The 20870-nt window shown below is 46.7% G+C and overlaps 1 pseudogene; it reads left to right on the top strand.

Moving 5' to 3' along the window:
- Window positions 1–7004: 7004 nt before the first annotated feature.
- Window positions 7005–8050, top strand: LOC112176119 (annotated as a pseudogene).
- The last annotated feature ends 12820 nt before the right edge of the window (window positions 8051–20870 follow it).

Below are 20870 nucleotides of genomic sequence, written 5' to 3'. Positions count from 1 at the left end.
TAATCAAGTGAGCTTGGAAAGTCTTCGCATTCCGATGCTTTTCACATGTTTTTCAACAGTGACCTTAGGTAGTGATTTGGTGAACAAATCTGCCACATTCTCCTCAAACCTTACTTGATTCACTTGAATCTTGAGGAGGGCCTGTTGTTGCTGATTGTAGAAAAACTTTGGCGATATGTGTTTTGTATTATCACCCTTGATATATCCTAGTTTCATCTGTTCGATGCAAGCTGCATTATCTTCATAAATGCAAGTAGGCTCTTCAGTGGTAGAACTCAAACCACTAGTTCCTCGAATATGTGTGATGATAGCTCTTAACCATACACACTCACGAACCGCCTCATGTAGAGCGATGATCTCTGAGTGGTTCGAGGAGGTAGCCACAAGGGTTTGCTTAGTTGATCTCCAAGATATCGCCGTGTTCCCAATGGTGAATACATAACCATTTTGGGAACGACCTTTATGTGGGTCAGAGAGGTACCCAATATCAGCAAAACCAACCAAAACGTCATTTGGTGTTTCAGTATAGTGAGTGGCGCTTTCGCCATCAACATTTCCTTTAGGGATTGCAGTTCCATATGCGGTCCCTCTTGTCTCTCTGTAGGGAAAGAACAGTCCTAAGTCAATGGTTCCTTTTAGGTATCGAAGATGTTCTTGATACCATTCCAGTGACACTGCGTTGGCGCTGAGCTAAATCTAGCTAACAAGTTCACTGAGAATGCAATGTCTGGTCGAGTAAATTGGGCTAAGTACAATAATGCGCCTATTGCACTTAGATAGGGAATTTTAGCTCCCAACACTTTTTCGTCTTCTTCCTTTGGACGAAATGGATCTTTCCTTGCATCCAAACTTCGACCGATCATGGGAGTGCTAGCAGCATGCGTTTTGTCCATGTTATATCGCCTGACTTTTGGACATACGCAGACTGGTGGATTAGTATTCCACAAACTCGGTGTTCTAGTTCAAGGCCTAGATAGAATTGAGTTTTCCCAAGATCCTTCATCTCAAATTCGGATTTCAAGTAGCTCGCGGTTTCTCTTATTTCATCAAGAGTACCTATTATGTTCATATCATCGACATATACAGCTATAATTGCAAATCCGGAACTTGTTTTCTTTATGCATATGCAGGGGCATACTTCATCGTTCTTATATCTCTTTCCAATCAAGTAGTCACTTAGACGGGTATACCACATCCGCCCGAATTGTTTCAATCCGTAAAGTGAGCGTTTCAACTTAATTGCAAACGCACTCTATGGTTTTAGAGTCACTTGACTTGGGTAATGCAAGGCCATCAGACACTTTTCATATATATCTCTGAATCTAGATCCCTATAGAGATATGCAGTAACCACATCCATGAGCTGCATTTCCAGTCCTTCGGAAATTACTAAGCTAACTAAGTAGCGGAACGTTATAACGTCCATTACAGGAGAGAATGTCTCCTCGTAGTCAATTCCAGGGCGTTGTGAGAAACCTTGCGCCACAAGGCTAGCCTTATACCTTAGGACTTCATTCTTCTCATTACGCTTTCTGACAAAGGTCCATTTATGTCCTACAGGCTTTACACTTGGTGGGGTTAGCACTACCGGACCAAATACCTGTCTCTTTGTCAGAGAATCTAATTCTACCTGGATTGATTCATTCCATTTAGGCCAATCTGCTCTTTGTTGACATTTTCAACAGAGCGTGGTTCGATATCATCGTGCTCTATGATTCCTTGAGCAACAGTATATATCATCAATGTGTATGGAAGATCTTTCTATCAACTCATACGCACTCTCGTAATCCTTTGAGATTTCTTTGTTCTCTGGAATCATTTCAAACATCGGAGCGTCCTCCAGTATTGATTCATGGACATTACTATAATCAAAGACAATCTCATGAGAGGGATTCTATACATTGATGATTGGTTTGTGCCTTACTCACTCTCTTCTTCCTTGGGTGAGTGTCAATCGAACCAAGTGACCTCCCCCTCTTCCTTGGGGAGCCACGACCTCAACCACACCTCCACTAAGTGTGGTTGCAGTGCCTCTATCTGCGGCACCGTGTCCCTTGTTGGGGACTTCTAACCTTGCAGACACATTTGCAGCTGGTATATGTGATCTCGTCACTTTTACGATATCAGTAAACGCAACAGGCATCGAATCTGCTACGTTCTGAAGATCGATTATTCTTTTCACTTCACTTTCACTTTGTGAAGTGCGGGGATCAAAATGAGATAGAGTGGGGACAGACCACGACAATTCTTGTCGTTCCTTTGGAAAATCCTTTTTCCTATCTCCCCCTAACGACGGGAAGACTGTCTCATCAAAGTGACAATCCGCAAATCTAGCGGTAGAGAGATCGCCTGTCAAGGGTTCCAAATAGCGGATAATTGTTGGGGATTCGTATCCAACATAAATACTTAATCGTCTCTGAGGACCCATTTTGGTGCGCTGTGGGGGCACAATAGGCATATATACTGCTCAACCAAATATGCATAAGTGTGAAGTGTCAGGCTCATATCCAGTTACCAACTGGTACACAGAAAATGGTTGGCTAGCTGTGGGTCTTAAACGAATAAGTAAAGCTACGTGCAATATTGCATAACCCCATGCAGATATAGGCAGGTTGGTGCGCATAACCAATGCCCTAGCCACCATCTGTAGCCTTTTGATTGTGGCTTCTGCGAGACCATTTTGTGTATGCACATGGGGTACAGGATGCTCTATATCGATCCAAATAGATATGCAATAATCATCAAATGCTTTTGATGTAAACTCTCCAGCATTATCAAGCCTTATAGACTTGATAGGGTGATCGGAGTGGTGAGCCCTTAAACTTATAATCTGTGCTAGGAGTATTGCAGCATTTCTTGTGGACAATAAAACAACATGTGACCATATTGTCGAAGCATCCACCAGAACCATAAAGTACTTGAATGGTCCGCATTCTGGATGGATAGGTCCATAGACATCTCTTTGTATCCTTTGTAAGAATGGAATGTTTTGTTTTGTATCTTTAGCATAGGAAGGTCTCGATCCTGTTTTCGCTAAAGAGCAGGCTTTGCAAAATGAGTGGTGTGCCGTTGAAATAGTCAATGAGGCATAATGGGAGGGAGGTAGTGCTTCTGGTACTTCAGAAAGCAATGACTGCATTTGAGCAATACTAGAACCGACACCTTGCAGTGTGAAGGATTTTTATCCCATTTTATTTTTCACTCGAAAGAAGGGATGTCCATATGAGTTCGTTAAAATACGGATCATCATTTCAGGACCGGGGTGCCCTAGGCGGTCATGCCAAAGCCTGTATGAGTCAGTGTCCCACATTTCATTGTTGGTGACAATATAGGATTCAATGATCTGAATCGTAGTGAGGTACAGTCCACTAGATTGACTCATAAGTTTCTCTAAGATGTGTTTCCTTCCACAGTCATTAGATGTAATATCAAGGTATTCAGTTCCATTCTCACGGTGTGTTTTTACATGATAACCGTTGGCACAAATAGCTTTGAAACTTTAACAAGGTTCGATTAGCTCTTGGTGCATATAGAGCGTCTGTGACTTTAAGTGTTGTGCCATTAGGCAGCAAAAATTTGGCGGTTCCTCGCCCTTTTATTAGTTGTGATAATCCAATCAACGTAGTCACAAAGGAATTATAGGCTATTAGTTCAATGAATAATTGCCTATTTCTTAATATTATGTGGGTAGTTCCACTATCATCTAAGCACTCAAGTTCTCCTCCATTCATTCCTACAAATAAATGAGAGGTATTTAGAAAATATAACTCATATTCTTTAGAGTATTTCTATTTGCGTAGAATGGTATTCTTTTCATTCTAATAATTTTTCTTTTTTTCTAGATGTATTGCTTTACATCTTTATAGTGTTATTTCGAACCATGTAAATATGTGTATAGAAATAAATTTGAATAAATTCAGTGCTTCAGAATAAAATTCGAAATTTATTAATAAGCCAACGATAAGCAAATCAAGGTCTTGTTTAGAAATCTTATTCATCAATCCATATTGAAAATAAACTTTAAGACCAAACAATAGTCTAATTAAAAATGAGGCATTATGCCTTCACAACTATATTTGGAAAATAAAATGAATAAAGCAGATCAGTCAAGATTGAGAGCATCCATTGACTTAGCAAGTTCCTCTTTGCCATTGAAGTCTGCAACTGTAAGGTTGACGTCTAGGTCATGACCTCCTTCTTCCATATAGTGAGCCTCTTGTTCTTTAGACTCTCTATACCTCTTGTAATTGGCTGCTACTCTGTTGTTTGCTTGGCAGTTCTTGTACCAATGCCCAATGAATCCACACCTATAGCATGGTTCATTGTCAACTCTTTCCTTTTGCATCTTGTTTCCATGATCCCCATGTCCCTTTCCACGTGGTGCATTGTTGCCACGTGGGTAGGGATCAGCACGTCTAAACCCCCTTGCATTAGAGTTATTTCCACCTTTCATTTTGCCATAATTAGCCTCGGGAATTTTCTTTGTTCCAGTGGGCCTGGCATTGTTATTCAAGAGAATCTCATTTTGTCTCTCAGCCACTTACAATAGGCTTATCAACTTATTGAAGGTTGTGATTCTTTTGTTGTCATAATCCAAGTGATACTAGTTCGCTAGTATAAAAGCTGAATTAGGAAAGGTGGTAAGAGTCTTGTAGATCATATCATCTTCTGTGATTTCCCTTCCACATAAATTGAGACGTGCCTTTAAGCGCAACATGTCCTTGTTGAAGTCATTGACCTTTTTATAGTCAAGCAAGCGGATTCCATTCCACTGAACAGCCAGTCCTGGGAGCAAAGTATCGTGAATGTTCCCAAAACGTCCTTTAAGGGCATCCCACAGTGCTTTGGGTGTCTTTAACTGAAGGTACTCCCAGCGTAGGCTAGGATCAATATGTCGCCTCAGAAAAATTAAGGCATCTGCTTTTACCTTATTAGATAGTTCATCATCTTTGGGATCAGTAATGGTGGCAGTGTAGTCTTTTGCCACAAAGGCAGTTTCCATATCGGAAACCCAACGATGGTACTCAAGTCCTTCTGAGTCCAAGATGTCAAACTTAGGTCGAGTTGGATCAGCCATCTACATAAAACAAGAGAGAAGATATAAATTACGCAGTCATAAAAACATCCACGTAAATTATTTTCCAAATATATGAATTAGATTTCAAGACCAAGATTCGTAATGGTCACATTTTTTCGATGCTATGTGAAAATACTTTATCACAGTAAGTGTGTATAATGCGCATGTAGTTTCATTATCATGGCAAAATGGAATTTATATGTTGCATTACAAAAATAACTATAACACATTTAACAATAAATAAAACATAGCATATATAAAAATAAATCACATGGCATGCTCAAATTGCACAAATATACAACAAAATATATGCTACATATATCATGCATAAAACATAATATAAAGACATGCTAAGAAATAATTATATAAGCGTAAATAAGATAAACCATGCTCAAAATTTCACAATAAAATATAAAGCATGCTTAAATTTCTACGAATAATAATAAAACATATATAAAATAACAAGACATGTTTAAAAATCAATATTACCTAACTAAACATGCTCAATAGCAAATTAACAATAAAGTATAAAGCATGCTTAAAAAAAAGTAGAAAACATAAAATTCACATGCTTTGTTAAAATCATAAATTAAAATAAGGAAAACATACTTGATTTCGAGAAAATAAAACAATCCTAGCGCACGCGCGTGTAGTGATTTTTTTTCGAGTTCTGTTGGGCTGAGAATTGGCACTTTTTTCTTCTTCTTCTTTTTCTTCTGGGTTGCAGGGCCTATTTTGGTTTAATTTTTTTTCTTTTTGGGCCAGACCAGCCTTTTTCTTTGGGCCGCAAGGCTTCTTTTTTTTTTTTTTTTTCCTCTGACCCTTTTTATTTTACGGGCTCGCCCTTTTTCTTTTCTGGGCCTAACTTTTTTTTTTCGGTCCTTTTCTTTGGCCGGGTCACTTTTTTTTCTTGCTGGGCCGGGTCAACCCGCCCCTTTTTTTTCTTCCTCTTCCTTTTTTTTTTTCTTCTCTACTTCCTCTCTTTTTCTCTCTTCCTCCTCTTCTTTGTTCTGGTTTTCTAGTTTTCTGGTGTGGAGGCAGCGCTGCGTTGGGCTGGACGCGGCTGTGCGGGCGGTAGCGCGGAGATCGGGGTGGGGGCTCCTGGACGCAGGTCAGCGGGGATGTGAGGTCGGGCGCGCTGTTGCTGGGATTTGGTGGGATCAGTGGTGCAGGCGCGGAGGTTGGAGAAGGCTGGGTGCTGCTGTGTAGGGGCAGGAAGGCGGGATATGCGCGCAGAGAGTAGGCGCGGGTGGGCACGGCGCTGGGTTGTGGTGGATGTGCGCTGCTGCTGCAGGCGGGTGGGGTTCGCTGGCTGTGAGGCAGGCCGGTTGTAGGAGGCTGCAAGGCGCACTGGGGCTGCTCGGCCGATGAAGGGTGCTGTGCTGCTGGCTGGGGCTGCTCGGCCGGTGAAGGATGCTGGGGCTGCTCGGGTGTGGCAGCTTGCAGACGGCAACGCTGAAGGAAGGGGGGGGGCCGATCTGGGCAAGATTTTTTTTTTTTTTGGGATTGCGGCAGAAAGAAAATGGAAGAGAGTTTTTTTTTCTCTTCTAGGGTTTGCGTGTTTTTAACTAAAAATTAGCTATTGGCTCTGAGTGTGCTGATAACGTGTAAAAATAAAATTAGGATTGGAATTGGTGTACTCATTTCATTTCATAGTCCCTTTATATAGGGATAGAGTTACAACGAAAATATTAATTACATTAAATATATTGAATGCTGATTGATCTATAATTGTGCTGATTGATGGTAATCACTGATTCCTTGATTCCCTCTCCGTTAGTTGCTTTGACGAAGGCACACAATATGTTTTTCCTTTAACAGTTTGATTTTTTTTTTTTTTTTTTCTGAAAAAGAGATTTATATTGTCTGATTAAGGAATGAATATGTAATTAAGATTTAAAGAGTAATTAAATCATTGAAACACATTAAACTTCTATGATCTTGATCAGTCTCTTCGAGGGAACAAGCTAGTCTCCATCCACCCCGACTTTCCTCTACAAATCCAAGTCACATATTACACTGTGTGGGGGTGTTTCGATCACATTTACTTTTGACCATGCACTTGGGGATGCTAGTAGCTTTGGTAAATTCCTCCTTTCGTGGTCAGAAATGGCCCGAAACAAGCCAAATCTCCTGCGTACCGGATCACCAGACAAACCTCCGAATCAGTGCACGCAACCCTCCTAGGTACCACTCCTCCTTGGACCAAAGTTTTGTCAAGTGCACCATAGAACAGATCATGAATATCCCAACACCCAAAGCCTTGGTTAAGCGGCTTTATTTCATCGATAATTCGAGCATTAATCAGTTGCAAAGTCAGGCATGAAGAAATGGTACGAAGAGAACAAAAATTGAGGCAGTCTCGGCTTATGTACGGAAAACTATGGTCAAAGCCAATATCAGTACCAGCACTAACAAAACCCATACTGCAATGTGTAAGATGGGTTGGTTAGTGGATGGACGATCTAGATTGCATAAAAGAGATCAAAATCCCAATTCCAATATGTCAAATTACATTGGGAATGTATTGTCTTTGGCTTTTGGAGAGGCAAGTGTGGATGAGTTGAAGAAGGGTTCTACATCAGATGTTGCTAACATAGTGCCTGAGGCAATTTCCAAGGTAACAAATGAGGAACATTTCTTGGATTTGATTGATTGGATTGAGTGCCACAGGCCAGGATTAATGCTATCCAAGATTGTGCTAGGACAAGGAGGAGTGCCGGCACTTGTTTTGTCGTTGGGGAGAATGTTTCCAGTTGCTGAATTGGACTTTGGATTTGGGAGTCCGGTGCTTGGGACGGTGTGTTCAACTATTGAGAGGATTGGAGTGTCTTACATGAACCAAAGGCCAAGTGCAAAGGGTAATGGTTCTTGGACTGTTTCATGTATCCTATGGCCAGAATTAGCAGCTGCTTTAGAATCTGACTCCATTTTTCAGCCCATGACTGCTGGCCATCTACAACTTCAATCCTAGTTATGTATATATTCTTCTATTTGCTTTTCTCTGTAATTCAGTAAGCATCTCAACTCTCTAGTCTTGAATCCCATTAGACCTACTTCAGAGAGAGTGATCCAATGTAATGTAACTGTAAATGGGCTTTTATAACCGGAACTGTTTACGTTCTAAATAACCATTGTAGAATCGTCTCTATAAAAAATGCAATTATATTGTAGAAGTCATGCACTCATATGTATCCTAATTGTTAGCAAAAACAGTTGGATGATTTACAATGTTTTTCTAATCAAAGTATATTTTATTCCATCAAACTGCAATTGCAAACTGATCGCAATCACAATACTGAAGGGATTACATCCACAAAAACAACTAGCAATAAAACTAAAAACAAAACCTTTTCAAAAAAAAAAAGAAAAGAGAAGACTAACATGTAAAATGGATCCACGATAGAGCCAAAATAAAGCAACTAATCGAGCCAAATTGATTAAAAAAATAGCAATAACTGAAACAGGTGACCACAATAATGAACTATTGGGTGAGTCATCTTAGGATCTCTTAATCACATCTACACATGCTACCACTAAAACGCATGGCATTAAACGGGCAATTTAGGTTCTGTTGATAATAAACTAGCTACTCAAGCTCAGACATCAGGAGTCCAAGACAATAGCTTTGATTCAAAAGAGCATGGACTTATTTGAGATTTGACAACATATCCAAAAACTAAAAACAACTGTAAAACGGAAAACTGAATCCAAACCCCTCCACCCCCAAACTATCACAATGTACCACCACCTCAATAAGCTTAACAAAGAAACCGTGTGACCACCACATTTGATCCCACCCTAGTTCCCGACCCCTTTACCCCTAACATCGAGCAGTCACCACCAAAGCATTATAACCGCAACATAAAAATTGGGAACCTAACCTCCCTTAAAGTGACCCTTCAACAAACTCGTCCTTTCACAAGAACGCGCCACCCACATCATTAAGAACCAATACCCAATAGGAAGATAACACTAGTGGTAGTAGCACCCAAGGTTTTAAATATCGATTTTAAATATCTATCGAAACTTTGAAAAAGGGAGACATCGGAAATATCAGGGATATAGGAGAAAATATATTGTTTTTGAAAGAGTTAATTTATTGGAATTACATATAAATACATATGAATGTCAACTTCATCTACATCCAAAAAGATACTCTAGGTGATTGAAAAGCCGCTCGCTGGGCTACGAAAATGCAATAATCAGACCAAGACATATGACCCATATAGTTCGAATTGTAGTGATGAACATGATAGTTATAGATCTCTTTAGAGCTGCCAACTGTTTCCCTTAGAAGGGAATAATAATGATGAATCCAACTGGATGACTGCTCATATACTTCTCCATATTGATTATATCTATAAGCGTCATAGCCAAATTGATTGTTGCCTCCATGAGATTCATTTGAGATCCCACTGTGCTCTGTGCCTAAACTGATAGAGTCAAAACTTAGAGAATTACACTACACAGTACCAAATCTCTCCTCACACATATTTACATTTAGAGAATTACTTCTCACCTGTACCTACATGTGCCAGAACAAGCATAATTAGCTATAATGAGCCACGCTCATTGTACCGCCAGAGGTACCGACTCTCACCAAAGGAGTGACCTGCGAGGGCACAGCCAGGCGGGCTACCGCCTGAGCCCCGGATCGCCCCAGATCACAGCTAACCGCTAGCGGAGGCCATCAAATCCTCAGAGTAGCGGTCCGCCCACTGGACCTGCGTTAAACGAAAGATCGGCTACCACCGGACTTTGAGCATTAACATTGGCGCCGTCTGTGGGAACCCTTGAACAAAAGGTCATCCCGCCACAATCACTATGACTAACGGTAGCGGGGGAAACGGTGAAGAGCGGGCAGACCAGTCAGCCATTCCCCAACCTACCAACCCGGCGGTAAACGTCAACCGCGCACTATTCAGCACCCCGATAAACCCTAGCGGTGAGATAAACCCAAGTAGCAGCCACCCACCAGGCCAAGACCTCACCTCTCTATATGAGCTGGCACTGGCGGATCTTCATACGGCAAATAGAGAACTTGAATAAGAGCACAAAGAAAAGGCCGAGGCCCAAAAGCAGGTGGCCACGTTGGTATCACGTTTTGATGAACTAAGAAGAACGCTGGAGGCAACCGCCAACCCAGCACGGAGCGAACAGCCACGGAGCACCAAGCACAACCGACCTAGCACTGGCGCATTGATACCATCACCAGTCGTGCATATGCAGGTCCCGCTGGACCCACCAGAGCTATTGGGAATGGGGCTGCCCCCCGTGCCCCAGTTAATGTTAGAGCAGGAGGCAGAATCATCACTGCAACCCCAACGCTCGAGACCAAGGGCAAGAACTGAGGGAAATCCGCCCGCTCCCAGGTGAGGATCAGTCCAGCGGAGTGCCCGGCCAGGCCCCGCCGGAAAGGATGCAGCAGTTGGAGCAAAGGTTAATCCGAGCGGAGTCAAGCACCCCAGCGCCAATTTCAAATCCACTTTTCGCATCCAGGCCAGGACCATTCACTGCTGCAATTCTACAGGCTGTCAGACCGGCGTAAGCAAAGACTCCAAAAATGTCACATTACAGCGGTAAGACTGACCCCTTCGTCCATATGGACACCTTCAAGAAGGTCACCAACAACAAAGGATTCGATGATGCCACCCTATGCCACTTGTTCAGTGAAACACTGGACAATGAGGCAATGAATTGGTTCTTCGAGTGCCCGCCGGGATCCATTGACTCATTCCAGGCATTGTCATACGCTTTCCTTTCTCGGTTCATCCTACTGTCTGCCGGACACCACAATACAAGCCAACTGTTCAACGTCAAGCAGGGTACGGAGGAAACACTAAAGGCATTCGTCACAAGGTGGCGAGCGACAGCATCTCAATGCCGCGATCTTGATAAAACAATGGCTTTGGCGGCTTTTAAGCATGGACTCCTCAAGGGGGCATTCCTCTATCACCTCAACTACAATCATCCAAATGCGGTGTACGACCACCTCATGAGTGAGGCGGTCATTCATGCCCAAGCAGAATTCATCACATATGGGACACCAGCAACGCTAGCAAAATCAACACAACCCTCCTCCAGTCAGCAGGGGATTGCTAACAAAACCCCCAATACACCGCCAACTAACAAAAAGATGGATTGGCAACATGGCTAGTACCAGAACAACTGGCAGAAGGACCAACACTACAAGGGAAACTGCCCATCCCATGGGGACAACCGCAACAAACAGACGGAGTCCTCTCAGTGGTATGCAGTATTTACGGTCCTCACAGCCTCGTATGAGGAAATATACAATCAGTGCAAGGATCAGATCCCATCGCCGCCCCAAGGAAGATATCCAAAAGCGGGCAAACCAAGAAATACCGGCAGGTGGTGCAAATACTACGAGGATAGCGGTCACAATACCAACAGCTGCAATGCTCTCAAAACGGCCATCGAGACCTTGTACCGAGATGGCAAGATGGAGCAATTCAAGGTGCGCCAACCACCACCTGTGATCGCCGACATTGAGCCCTTAGGCCGCATCAACACCATTGACGGAGGTGCTCCAATCACCAACATGTCTCACAGGGCAAGAAAGCGTTATGCACGAGCTAATCACCCAAAGGAAGTCTGCAACATCCGCTACGAAAGATCCGTAAAACTCCCAAAGTCTGGTTGGGAGCCCATTACCTTCTCAGAGGAGGAGGAACGTGGAGTACATCTGCCCCATGACGACCCATTCTTGATCGACGCCATTCTCGGCAAAATGTCAGTCGGAAGGATCCTGGTAGATAGCGGATCCACTGTCAACGTCATATTCAGTGGTTGTTACAACAACCTTAAGTGAAATAGAAAACTACTCCAAGATCATGAACCACTGCTCAGCTTCTCCAGTGATGTCACGCAACCGCTGGGTTCTGACTATATGCGGCTAGTTATCGGTACTAGTCCATGTATGGCGGAGATACATACGGAGTTCATAATTGTCGATTGTTTCAGCTCATATAACGCCATCATTGGTCGGCCAGCACTCAACAAACTCAAGTGCATCATCGTCAGATACATGCTGCTCATGAAGTTCCCCACACCCAACGGCACAGGCTGTGTCAGGGGAAGTCAGTAGTTGGCATGCGAATGTTATTCAACTACTATAACACGATCAACTCGCTGCCATGAGATCCTAGCGGTAGGGAGTCAGGTACCGCCACCAAATATCTTTGAGGATCCCAGGGATGACGAAAAGAAGTACGTAAAGAAGGAGCCGGTCAACCCAGAAACCTCATTAAAGGTTGTCAGCATCTCTGACGAGCACCCTGAGCGGACAGTCCGCATAGGCGCTTAATTAGACCCAGAGCTGGCGGCGGAACTCACTCAGTTCCTACGTGACAACGCTACGGTCTTTGCCTGGTCATATGCAGACATGCCAGGTATCTCCCCTGAAATCATCACGCACAAGTTGAGCATCAAACCATCCTTCTACCCTATCAAGCAGAAACGCCGAGCCTTCGACAAAGAGAAATACAGTGCTATAGGAGAAGAAGTTTCCAAGCTGCAAAGCATTGGGTTCATCCGCCAAGTCATCTATCCCCAGTGGATTTCCAACTTGGTTATGGTCAAAAAGGCTAGCGGCAGGTGGCGGATTTGTGTCGACTTCAAAAATCTTAACAAGGCATGCCCAAAAGATAGTTTCCCACTACCCCGCATTGATCAGCTGGTTGATGCAACCGCTGGACACGAGCTCCTCAGCATGATGGATGCGTTCTTCGGCTATAATCAGACCAGGATGCATCCCGACGACCGGGAATGCACCACATTCACCACCGACAAAGGCCTGTATTGTTACAATGTTATGCCTTTCGGTCTGAAGAACGCAGGAGCAACTTATCAGCCACTGATGAACGCCATGTTCGCGGAACATCTGGGCAAGATAATCGAGGTCTACGTAGACGACATGTTGGTCAAGAGTATAAAAGCCAACGGATATGTGGCAAACCTCAAAATCATAATAACCATCCTCTTGGCCTACGGTATGCGCCTCAACCCAGAAAAATGTTTCTTTGGCGTCACCGCCAGCAAATTTCTGGGTTATATTGTCAGTGAACGAGGCATCGAGGCTAACCTTGACAAGGTGCAAGCCATCCTCGACTTGAAGGACCCGGAATGGAAGGTGCACGTCCAAAGCCTCCAGGGCAAGCTAACCGCCCTCTCTCCATTCATCTCCAGACTGACAGACAGATGCGCCCCATTTTTCAAAGTCCTTAAAACAACCCACAAGAAAGTCATCGACTGGAACCCAGAGTGCCAGGCGGCGTTCCAGGGCTTGAAGGAGTACCTGGCGGCAGTTCCACTCCTTTCCATTCCTGTGCAAGGCGAAACACTATACATATACCTAGCGGTATCTCAATCAGCTGTAAGCTGTGCCATCGTCAGGAGGGAGAACCAGGACGAGCTCCCAGTGTTCTATGCCGGCAGAGGCATGAACGGAGCGGAAACACGGTATCCTCCCTTGGAATAGCTTGTTCTCGCACTCATCGTTGCCACCAGACGCCTCCGCCAGTACTTCCAAGCCCACACAATGCATGTGCTAACCAATCAACCGCTGAGACAAGTAGTGCAGAACCCTGAACATTCGGGGCACCTCAGCAAGTGGGCCATTGAGCTTAGCGAATTTGACATTGATTACAAACCAAGAACCGCCATAAAGGGCCAGGCGGTGGCAGACTTCATTGCTCGAGTCCAAAGTCGGAGCACAACCAAGAATGGAGATGGTGGTATCTGAGGAACAATCTCCCCGACAGTCAGAATGGAACCTGCATGTGGACGGCTCCTCTTGTCCCAAGGCCAGCAGCGCCGGAATCATCTTAACAGGTCCTGGGGGGCTGAACGCGGAGTACGCGTTGAAATTCAACTTCAAGGCTTCCAATAACATGGCGGAGTATGAAGCACTCATTGCCGGCCTACTCCTGGCCATCGATTCAGGGGCCGTAAGTGTCAACATCTTCAGCGACTCCCAATTAGTTAACCAGGTCAACGACAGCTTTCAGGCCAAGGACCAGCAATTGGCAGCATACTTAGGTTACGTCAAGACACTGCTCAAAAATTCAAATTTCACACCATCACACAGATCCCCAGGGAAAAGAACACCAAGGCCGATTCACTAGCGAGACTGGCAACCTCTCAGCCACACCAGAGTCCAGCGGACACAAGGGTGGAGTGTCTCGACAGGTCAAGTATCACAAAAACCCTGGCAGAGATCTTCAACATTGAGGTCAATCCTAGCTGGATGGACGAGATTATCAAATACAAACGCAACGGGACATTGCCAAAGGACAAAGTCGACGCTCGACAACTCAAGCGGAGAGCAACCCGCTATCACATCCAAAACGGCAAACTTTACCTCCATGGATTCACTCGCCCCAACCTCCGCTGTCTAACCCCAGAGGAAGGAAAGGTCGTGCTGGCAACGATACACGACGGAGAATGTGGAAACCACTCGGGCGCCAGATCCTTGGCCAATCGCACAATGCGACAGGGCTACTTCTAGCCCACTCTCGGTGACGACGCCCTGCAGATATCGAAATCTTGTCACAAATGCCAACAATATGCTGATCTCCCACATGCCCACATGCCCCGGCGGAACCACTGTCGGTCATCATCGGACCATGGATTCACTCCACGTGGGGCCTGGACTTGATGGGAAAATTTCAAACCGCGAAGGGCCAGTTCAAATACATTATTGTTGCTATCGACTACAACAACAAATGGATAGAGGCGGAGCCCCTGACTGCAATAACTACCGCCAAGGTAATTCACTTCCTCTGGAAGAACATCTACTGCAGCTACGGTGTCCCGCATACAATCATCACAGACAACGGCACACAGTTCAATAACAAGGAACTCATCTCTTTCACCGCCAACCTGGGTACCAAGATGCGTTTCGCATCCGTCGCTCACCCGCAAACCAACGGCCAGGTCGAAGCGGCAAACAAGATAATCAAGAAGCTGTTACAGAAGAAACTCGATAGGGCCAAGGGTTTATGGGCGGAGAAACTCCTGAAAGTTCTATGGGCCATCAGAACAACCCCAACTTCCGCCACTAGTGAAACCCCCTTTTGTATGATGTTCGGAACTGAGGTCGTCCTGCCTATCGAGGTAACTCAACTAACCGCTAGGGTCGAAGGCTACTGCCCAGAGACCAACAGCGACGGAGTCAACCTTGACAGGGATCTCCTAGAGGAAAAACGACATAAAGCCCATCTGCACAACCTACAAAACAAGCAGCGGGTATCGCGTTTCTACAACGCCAGGGTCAAAGCCCGCAACCTCTAACTGGGGGACTGGGTAATGAAGGAAGTCATACCACCGCCAACAAAACTTCGCCCAACTTGGGAAGGTCCGTACAAAATTGTAGAAGTCGCTAGCCTAGGCACCTTCTACTTAATGGACAAGGATGGCATCACAACGACCCACCCTTGGAATATCGAACACCTTCGGTATTACTACAAATAGTCATGCAGCTACCCAAGAGCATCTTGACTTAGCTAAATTTTTGTTCAATATTTAGCTAAGGGAAACTACCCAACGGGTACGACCCCGCTTTTGTAAAGGCTGTTCAGGCAGCTAACAATGAAACAAGGAATTATTCAAACCATTGTTACCAAGTCTAGCACTAGGGGCAACTGGCAACGCCAGTCAGCGGACCACGTCCGTTATATTGTGCACTTGGACCAATTTTAATTCCTTTAATGTTTCATTCGTTGGCAAAAGCAAAATTGTCAAAACTATAGTGGTACAAGGCATCATAGAAAAAAAATTCAAATTCTGAAATTTCATATACTTAGGGCTGGGACTCCCCACCCAAAAAAGTTCATTACATCAGATAATTACACCTCAGCGGCTACAAAAATAATATGACTTCCATCTTTCAAGGGTTGGCGGGGTTGGCTCGGCTTCCTTCAGCATCTCCACCTTCGGCAGGCGGCGGCGGATGTTGGCGACTTGTCTGGTCAGATCTGCAGGCAGTAGGACTTGGGGTCTCTATTGTACCATCTGCCCGGGTATGGCCCGCCAAAAACCCAGCATGGGACACCTCCGACTGGGTAGGAGTCCGCTGGGAGTCATCCGCCGGATAAGCGCCACTTTCCCCACTACCCGAGCGGGCACCATCAACCTGAGAGGAGTCAATACCCTTTGCCGGCGGAGCATCCTTAGCTGGCGGCACGACCGGTATGGACGCCTTCGCCCAGTCAATGGCGCCTTTCTGCTGCAGCATCTCCACATTGGCTAGGGCACCGGCCTTCGCCGCTTCGGTTAGCGCCTTCTTATATTCCACCGACTACTTGAATGACTCCACAGTGGCGGCCGCAACGCGGCTCCCCTCAGCCCCCAGGCGAGCGACTTCACCCTCCAGCCGTTTAACCTCGGCCAGTCTAGCGGCAGACTCTCGCTGAAGGATCTCAACCTTTTTATCTTTTGCGGCCACCCGATCTTGCAGCAGGGACAAATCTTACTCCAACTTGGAGAATTGATCGTTCCGCTCCAGGTCCCGCTCAATGGCGACGACCAACTTGCCACGAGCATCTGCTGCATCACAGTCGGCCTTTGTCAGGCGTCGCTCCACATCAGCCAACCTGTCCTGGGCCTCCCCAAGGTCCCTCTGAAGTCCCGCCACCTCCTCCCTGAGCTCCCGCTCAACCCGGGGCTGTTTCGACGCCGCCAGAAACATCTCGTGCATCCCAACAGAGATGTGCCCAAATGCCGTGCTGAAGGGCGATTGGTCAACGGCGGTCGACCGTACAATCCCCTCCAGGCCGCCGAACCCCAGCCGCTCGAAGAGGTGATAAAGAAACTCCCGCTCACGGTCATTTAGGAACTCGGCGTACGCGGAAAATGAGTCTGGGTCGCTCGTAGCCGGGTCTTTCGCCACGTCCCCAGGAACCTGGGGCGGAGCCTGTCGTGCCTTCTTCTGCTGGCAGGCCCCAGTGATCTCCACGACATCCTCATCTTCCCCGCCGAAGTCATTTTGACGGCGTTTTCGCTGAAGCACCAGCGTGCTTCCAGCGGTAGCAGGCCTCGAACCCCTCGTCGGCGGCTCCAACCCCGTAATAGTGACGTCCTCCGCTGGGCGCACTGTTTTCTTGTGCACCCCGCGCCGGGTGGCCGGCGCTCTCTCTTTCTGCGGCACCGCCTCGCTTACCACACCAGTCTCCTCCTGAACGGCAGGCAGCCCGTCACCACCAAGATGGGAGTGGTGCGGCATGGGTAGCACCACGGGAACCTCGGACGGGCTTAGCGCCAGCGTTTCCGGGTTCACAACTGTCTGCTGAGCTGCCAGCCCGGAAGCATACATAGTCTCCAGGAAGTTGTCGATCTCTGCGCGGTCCATGGCTTTCGCAAAGGCGTCACAGCTCGCTTTGTTACCCCGCGGAGTTTCTAAAAAAAAAAAATAAAACAAAAAAAAAACACCAAACCAGTCAGCTTAGGACAATCTCATCAAAGGTGCGCAATGGCGGAGATTGCTTACCAATAGCACGAGTCAGTTGTTGATCGACCAACTACTCCCAGGCAGTAAGAAGACGACAATCCAGCAAGTTGCGATTTCGCCAGCAACCTCTGATACGTGCCACGCGGCACTTCTCTGCGCGAGTCAGGTTATACCGCAACCCCGCTGCATAAAAAAAAAAGGGGTCATTGTCAATACAAAGTACAAGGCTGTATATATATATATATATATATATATATATATATAAAACCCTGCCAGTCATGCTCAGCGGAGACCGACAAACAACCTCGGATAGGCTGAAACTCCGACTTAATCCTAAACGTCGGCTCCCCCTCTTTGGACCCCGCTTGGTATTCCCACCCCGTCGTGGCAACACAAAAGGTCCCCCGCCAGTAAGACATGGAATCTCGCAGGTTCTCGATCAGCTTGGGCGCTCCCTGGCGGCGGCTCAAGTTTACCTGCCCTCTGCAACCTTGGCGCTTCACGTACACCAGTTCGTAGAAGTGCAGCACCTCCGCCACAGTTGGTCCCTCGCAACCTGACAACCGCCATAACGAGTTCAGCGCCAGCATCAACCGCCACATGTTGGGGCAGATTTGCCCAATGGCAACGCCAAACTCGCACACCAAAATTTGGAGGTTTGGTTCTAGTGGGAAAGTCACTCCCTGGCGGAATATCGCCTCGTGCACAGCGGCAAACCCCACTGGAAGAATCGAGGCTTTCTCTTCCACCGTCGGCGAACGCAGCTTCTCTACGCCTGGCAACCGAAACATCCACTTCAGCCGGTTGACGGCCATAACAGTCATCCTACCTCCCGCCTCATCAACAGGGGTGCCATCCTGGAGGACCATGCTGACTCAGCATCCTCCCCCGCCACCTCTCCCCCGTCAGCGGAACCACTGGCAGCACTATTACTCGTCAACCGCTCATCACGCATATTTTGGGCAGCGGCAGCCTCCCCTACCCTAGAACTCTCTGGACCCGAAGTACGACCCATGGCTACGTCCCAAGGTATGGTTTGTAGCGGCTCAACCTCTAGCGGTTCTGGTAGTGAGGTTCCTGCACGGGTAGACGGACGCAACGAGTCAATAAAAATTCTATCCGCCGAGCTGAACGACACTTCGGACCAGGAATCTTCACTGCTTGAAATCTCTATGACGTCGGCCATCCCAAACCCTAAAACCCAAATCAGTCAGCTCATACAAGATCTAACTTATCCCTTTTATCAGTTATACCCAAGAACGTCAAGAACAGTCACCCAGAAAATGCCAAAACAAGAACAAACATACTAAACCCAGATTCGACCATCTAACAAATCCCTAAGCCCTAACTTTGTCAAACACCATAACCCAACCCCATGACTCACTTTGCACCCTCACAGCACATCGGGGAAGAACATATCACACAAAAAAATACCCAAAACCCAGAAATCGGCAATATAAAAAATCCAACGAAATAGGGATAAGGTTCAGGCCACCAACCTCAAGAATGAAGCCTCGGATGAGATCATGAGCACATGTCTTCGATACAGGAGATCGTCGTCTTTCCTGATGTGATTACTCCACGAGATCGCCGCAGTTTTCTTCTCGAGTCTCAGACGAGCAGAGTTTGAAGACGAAGAGTAAAGTTTGAAGCTTTAGCAAAGTGTCAAATCTCGCTAACTTCCCCCCCTTTTTATGTCAACGTCAAGCAGTTCTAGGCCGTCCACTCAAAAATGACATCACGCACCAACCGTACACGTGTCCCACGACTCTACTTACTCTCTGGATTAACCGAGGTGTCGCCTCGGTTACAGAATCCATTATTTCTCACATTAATGGCGAGGAGACGGCTACGCTGAGGAGACACGCCTCCACACGCTAACCTTCTGGAGGTTACCCACGTGTCGACCACTTTCAGTCGAAGCGTCTCGAGAAGGTAACCATTGGGAAGAGGTTGCCAATCATCGGAAGTCCCCGCTAGCGGAACTTTTCACTTATCAGCCTCCAAGTGTCGATGTCCCCGCTGAGCGAAACCCCGCTAGCGGAACTTCTCACTTGTCACCCTCCAAGTGTCGAAGTCCCCGCTGAGCGAAACCCCGCTAGCGGAACTTCTCACTTGTCATCCTCTAAGTGTTAAAGTCTCCGCTGAGCGAATCCCCGCTAGCGGTACTTCCACTCGTCAACTTGCAAGAGGTAGCCTCCGCTACAAGCAACACCGCCGGCAGAGCTCCCTTTCCATCTTGCAAACAGCGTACTTTGCTGAGCGCAACACCGCTCGGTAAAATATCGCCAGCCACGTCTAAGCGACGCTGGTTCCTGCTACAACAAGCGGGGGGATATCCGCCAGCGGCGACTCCCGAGGCTACGCCTCACTGACAACTACCGCCACGCGGCGTTACGGTCAGATCGCCCTTACGGGACACGGGGACTTGTCAACAGTCTACGACAACCCTGATCAGGTACGTTGACCCCCGTCACCTGGGTAATAAAGATTGGGCTAGCTACCCAACACCCTCTGCTCCGAGCAGTTCCCCCACAACAAACAAATTTCCGACCATCCGGAGGTCCGTCTTGGCTAGGGAGTGGGGGAAGCCCTAGCGGGCCTAGCAGGGGCCCACCCGAAAGGGTATAAAGCGTTCGCTCAGAAAATCCATGGTTAACAACGCACTGACGCTAATTATGCTTTTCCAAGTCTAGCGGAGGTAACGCTTCACACCGCCGATCAACTCCCCAACCAAGATTGCCCTCCTTGACTGGGGACTTGGGGGACTTGTACCTACATGTGCCAGAACAAGCATAATTAGCTATAATGAGCCACGCTCATTGTACCGCCAGAGGTACTGACTCTCACCAAAGGAGTGACCTGCGAGGGCACAGCCAGGCGGGCTACCGCCTGAGCCCCTGATCTCCCCCAGATCACCGCTGACGCGCCGCCACGCGCCTCGCCAAGATAGCATCAGAAGCTCCAGACACTGGGAATCGAAGCACATTAGTCCCACATCGAAAACAAGAAGAAGATCAACCTTCTCCTCACCTATAAAAGGTTCTCTCCTCTCTCCTCATTAATTACGCATTTACTACTCATTTATTGTTATGCTGCCTATGTGCATGGACTGACTTAGGCATCGGAGAAGTGAAGGCCGCCCAACGCGGTCTCCCTCTGACGCCCTGTCTCTCGTGTAACAACTAGCGGAGGCCATCAAATCCTCAGAGTAGCGGTCCGCCCACCGGACCCGCTTTAAACGAAAGATCGACTACCGCCGAACTTTAAGCATTAACATCACCCATATTCGTCTTGAGGGGATTTTCTCTTCACCTAGATT

Source organism: Rosa chinensis, chromosome 7 (genome assembly GCF_002994745.2).
Source record: "Rosa chinensis cultivar Old Blush chromosome 7, RchiOBHm-V2, whole genome shotgun sequence".
NCBI classification, from domain to species: Eukaryota; Viridiplantae; Streptophyta; class Magnoliopsida; order Rosales; family Rosaceae; genus Rosa; species Rosa chinensis.
This window is presented reverse-complemented; position numbering and strand designations above follow the sequence as displayed.